This window comes from Chiloscyllium punctatum, chromosome 50 (genome assembly GCF_047496795.1).
Source record: "Chiloscyllium punctatum isolate Juve2018m chromosome 50, sChiPun1.3, whole genome shotgun sequence".
Taxonomy (NCBI): Eukaryota; Metazoa; Chordata; class Chondrichthyes; order Orectolobiformes; family Hemiscylliidae; genus Chiloscyllium; species Chiloscyllium punctatum.
This window is the reverse complement of record NC_092788.1, coordinates 10,522,270-10,528,182: the sequence shown is the minus strand read 5'-3', so window position 1 is coordinate 10,528,182 and position 5,913 is coordinate 10,522,270.

Genomic DNA, 5,913 nt, shown 5'->3' with positions numbered 1-5,913 from the left:
GCCAAGCCTTTTTCGTGCCCCATCGTGGCTCGCCTCGGCCCATTTATGAGCTCCTTTCTAGTAAGCCTGTAATCCTCTAAAGCTGTGTTAGATTCTTGCTTCCTCCATCTTCCGTAAGCTGCCTGCTTCATTTTGACGAGACGTTCCTCTGTTCTCGTCATCCAAGGTTCCTTAATCTTACCCCTTCTTACCTGTCTCAGAGGAACAAATTTGTGTATCACTCGCAACAACTGCTCCTTAAACAGTCTCCACATGCCCACTGTGCCCTTTCTGTGGAACAATTGCTCCCAGTCTGTACTTCCCAACTCCTGTCTGATAGCATCATAATTTCCTTTTCCACAATTAAATATCTTCCCATCAGAAACTGCTCCTTTCACTCTCCCAGACTATGCTCCATGTGAGGCAGTTGTGATCACTTTCGACAAAGTGCTCTCTCACCATTAGTTCTGACACCTGTCCTGGCTCTTTGCCGAACACCAAATCCAAAATGGCCTCTCCCATTGTTGGTCTGTCTCCATACTGAGCAAGGAAACCATCTTGAACACACCTGACAAAAACGGCTTCATCCATATCATCTGCACTTAGGAGGTTCCAGTCGATATTTGAAAAGTTGAAATCGCCCATAACATTAACCCTACTACTTTTGCATTTTTCTGGAATCTGCCCGCCTATGAGATCTTCAATCTCTCTACTGCTTTTAGATGGTCTATAGAAAACCCCCAAATGCGGCGACTGTTCCCTTGCTGTTCCTAACTTCCACTGCACTGAGTTGGGTGGTTTGCTCAGACCATGGTCTGGGAAGAGAATAGTCCCCCTCTATACTAGACCATTCACCATGACCTCCATGCCTCTGTCGTCAAGCTGTGGTGTAATTTCCCTTTATCTGCCATGCTCGGGTAAACTGTGCAGGGCAGCTCCAAACTGACAAAACTCAACCGTGTGCCCATTGGCCTTTTCATGATGGCAGCAGTACCAGGGATCACTGAATATCCAGGGGCATCCGGGCGATGGTGAGCACCTCCAGCCATAATGGGTGGGAAAATCTTGCTGGCGTTGAATGAGAGGGACACCATGGGGTGGGGTGGGTAGTTAATGAGGTGAGTTCGATAAGATAAGACCAGGAAACTAACTGCCTCGTGCAGACATTCCTTCTGTCACATCAATGAAAATGGCACTGAGACAAATTATTGTTCGATTCAGCCCAGTGAGTCGAAAACTCTGCTGATCCTACTCCCAGTTACAACGCTGCAGGATAAATGCTTATCCAAAATTCTCAATCATCTTAACTTACACAAATATCCTGCTCACCCATCATTCCTAGAAACTGTGGCTTATATTGCAAGATGCTATCAAGATGTTCTCATTTCACAATTTTAAAACCTACCATCAGATCATTCTCTGAAATTCTCTCTCAATCTTCCCCTCGCTTTTAACAATGTTCCAGCCATTTGTTGGTATTTAAACTGATTTCCCCACCATCCCGCTCTGGCAGTGAGTTTCACACCCATAGCACTCCTGTGTCATGCCACATTGGACGTATGGAGCTGTAAATGGAGAGGTGCTGCACATCCTGTCGCTTCCACCATGAGCTGCAAGGTTCCCCACACTGGGCAGTGATCTAGTACAGTGTTACACAGCAATGCATCAATTGGTGCACACAGCTGCGTGTGCTGGGAAGGTAACTGCTCCAGATTAAAAGATAAATTCACTGCTATTTACTGCACAGCTCCCCATGCTACACAGATATCCAGTCTGTGTGTATAGAACAATGCCTTTGTGTGTTCTGCACAGCGCCCTGTGTTGAACAGATCATTTAGTCCAAATTTATAGATCAGTACACTGTTGGACACATAAGTAGTGAACTTGTGAGCTCTAAACAGTGTTCGATCCTGAACGGATTGCTGAGCAGTACACTAGCCTGGTCTACGCAGCGCTTCATGTTGAGGAGGTACCTCATCTGGGCTTATACGTGTCTTGGCTGGTTCTGAGAGGTGGATTGGGTAACCACTATAATTCTTAACATGATTATCACTCCTCCGGCTCGGCCCATTCCGCTGGTAAATGTAAGGTGCTGTGTTTGAGATAGAATTTACTTGGTCAAAATATTCGACATTATGCAAAACACAATTTATTCGAAGACTGTCGATAAAAGACAACAAAAGGAAGACGAACTTGCAATAACTTAATTCTGTTCGAAAACTTAGCAGAATAATAGTTTATTTAACTACTATACAGTAACTGCTCCAATATGGTATCATCCAATAAGCACACAAAGGTCAAAAAACATATGCAGGAAACATTGTCTGACATGCAGTTCTCCAATCCAGGAGGAAAGAACATCAAAAGACAGTTCCGAGAGAAATCACAGACAGAGTGTGTAGAATCGGGGAGAGATTTCCTGCCTTCCAACCCTGCTGAGACCCCAGCAATAATTGGTGAAAGGTAAAATTAAGAGTCCTGGTTCTGTGAGAGTTTGACCATCACTCCACAGGACCAGGCCGTGGCTGCAAGAACACAAGGAATGGACTGTATCTACACCGTCTATGGCTCTGTAGGCATCTCTCCAAAATGCCTAAAACCACCTAAGCCGTTAAATGCTGGACAGACAAAAGTCAAAGTTAAACATAAATAAACAAAAAGATGCAGCGGGCCTGGTGATCAGACACAGATGGCCTCGGGAGCCCAGCAATTCCTATACTACCAAAACACAGCAGAATAATCGAGCTTGTAAAGAGAAAGAATGATGTCTCTCCCCCACCTCGATGTTTACAACTGGAGATGTGCCATGAGCCCAATAATCATCGATATTAAAATCCCACCCACACCAATTATTGTGATATATCAGAGGTGCCGTGAAATGGGTTAACTTGATCTTTCTGTTCAGTGACTGTGATTAATATCAGTCTTTCTGGACCCACCTGGGTCACTGGAAGCTTTCCCTCTTCCATAATTAGAGCCTTCTTTCAAACTTTATGTCATAGTATTCGGCGCAGAGTCAACCTCAACAAGATTGAGATCAGCAGCTACAGAGGAAGAGAGAGAAATCAGACTCTGAGAACATTAAAATGGTCCAACAATTGATTTAATTTGAGAATTTTAGACTAGAATGTTCCAACAATGGATCCGAATCTGAGAACATGAGACTTGAATGTTATAACAATGGACAGGAGTTTATTATTGGGTCTTTCCTGGCTTTCTCAGGATTGGGCATGGTTACAGTTGCGAATACGAGCCGTACTGCTGATTAGTCAAGCTGGGTACTATCCCATCCTCGCTATTATTGGTGTTCCTGGTAAGTCTATCTCTGTCGATTCTATAAATAATGCTGAATGTTATTGCTATTCTGGTTGATTATATTTAACAAATACATAAACTTGGAGTCACAAACGCCACGTCCTTCTCATGCATTTCCAAAGTACTTACTCATAAAAATGTGAGAAGGAATAAGACTGTACGGAACCTTGAGTTTCCTTTATACAGTGAACTGTTTTATGTCTCCATATTCTCTGTGTGATCAAACCCGCCGCCACCCACCTTCATAATATCCCCAATCTCCACCTCTGCCTGTGTTCTGTTGCTGACTTCGCCATCATCTACCCCTTCGTTAATGACAGATTTTATGGCTCCAGTTCTCTTCTGACCTCTCTTCCAGTTACAAATAGTTTGACCACAAGCTTGTTCTTGTCTCTACAGTTACTTCACAACAGAGATTCGTAAACAGAGTAATAACGTCATTTACTGTGTAATTCAGAGGCGCAAGTCATGACTCAAAAAGCAATGTCTGAAATCCTACCACAGCCGATGACTAAAGTTAAATTCCAATATCAAAAATTGGAATAAAACCTAATTTCACTCATGGCAAGCATAAACCATCAGGATTTATTTTCTTATTTTATTGATAACCTTTGGTAAAGAAGCCTAACATATTTCCCCAGTCTGAACTAAGTGTCACCTCAGATCCACAACAATTTAGTTGCCTCCATATTGCCTTGACAAATGTCCGCGTGGTCAAGGGCAGCTAGGATGGACAATAAATACTGCCCTTGCCAGTGATGCTGGCATCCTGCGAAGCAACAACATTAAAGGTGAAATAACCAAGGAAATGTGGATGCTGGTGATCTGAAATAAAATTCTCCCCTTCTGAAAGAATGTTGGAGAATCTCAGCAGGTATGGCAGTCTGTCGGAAAAAAAATGTTTCGAGTTCAGTGAACCTATCAAAACTGAATGCAGCTGAGAAATAATAGTATTATATCAGGGATGGTAGGAAGGGTGAGCGGGAGGTTTGTGTTGAGGGGATGATGTCCATCAAGACAGAGAGAGAGAGAGAAAGAGAGAGAGATGAAGAGAGAGAGAGAGAGAGAGAAAGGAAAAGCAAGCAAAAGGATTGCTGATGATGGACTGGAAGGAAAACAGAATTGGAAGTTATTCTACCATTTCCCCTTTTCACATATTCCTGAATATCATGTTTATTATAGGATCTCCCTGCTTACCGTGAGTTATTTTCCCTCTATCTCTTGTCTCTGAGTGTGGTGATCAACTCCATCAGCAATACTTATAGTCGCTGAGATATAGAGAAACGTAATGTGCCATTGTCAACTGTTTATTTGGAGACAGGAACTGTTACTGTGCGACTGTATGGAGATGTAAGAGCTTTCTCAGCCAGGAAGAGAAACTGAGCAGCTAAAAAATGTATTGCTGGAAAAGCACAGCAGGTCAGGCAGCATCCAAAGATCAGGAGAATCGACGTTTCGTGCATGCCCTTCTTCAGGAATGAGGAAAGTGTGCCAAGCAGGTTAAGATAAAAGGTAGGGAGGAGGGACTTGGGGAAGGGGTGTTGGAAATGCGATAGGTGAAAAGAGGTGAAAGTGAGGGTGATAGGCCGGAGAGGGAGTGGGGGCGGAGAGGTCAGGAAAAAAATTGCAGGTCAGGAAGGTGGTGCTGAGGACGAGGATTGGCATTGAGACAAGGTGGGGGAGGGGAAATGAGGAAGCTGGAGACATCTGAATTCATCCCTTGTGGTTGGAGGGTTCGTAGGTGGAAGATGAGGAGTTCTTCCTCCAGCTGGAAGAATGCCTCATCTTCCGTCTGGGAACCCTCCAACCACAAGGGATGAATTCAGATTTCTCCAGCTTCCTCATTTCCCCTCCTCCCACCTTGTCTCAATCCCAATCCTTGAACTCAGCACCACCTTCCTGACCTGCAATTTCCTTCCTGACCTCTCCGCCCCCACCCCCTCTCCGGCCTATCACCCTCACTTTAACCTCTTTCCAACTCTCGCATTTCCAACACCCCTCCCCCAAGTCCCTCCTCCTTACCTTTTATCTTAGCCTGCTTGGCACACTTTCCGCATTCCTGAAGAAGGACTTATGCCCGAAATGTCGATTCTCCAGATCTTTGGATGCTGCCTGACCTGCTGTGCTTTTCCAGCAACACCGTTTTCAGCTCTGATCTCCAGTATCTGCAGTCCTCACTGTCTCCTAGAGAAACTGAGGAGACCGAGGCATTTTCAGTAGTGAATGGATGCATTGTAGGTGTGGGGAATTCACTTGCTGCTGCCTTCTGGAAAGTCAGTGGAGTCTCTGTGGGTGGTGTTTTCAGAATAGTGATGTCAGCTACTGGGTTCATTCAGGGAGCCCTGTTGGTCTGGGAGCCCCACACTGGATACTGCATTTGCAGTGTGTCTGGGTCCATGATAAACAAATGAAGCTGAGACTACAAAGAAGGGAAGCTGTATAAACAGGGAGGAGCGAGGCACTATATTTTCCTCTCTGGGATTTCCAGGAAGATTTGTCTAAGCTGCATCCATTCAGGTGTAAAGTGTAAAACCAGCTTGTCACAAAATTGAGGTGATCACTGAGCTGTATGCTCTCTTTCAGTATAATGTGTTCTCACGCCAGTAGCAAGACTGCGCT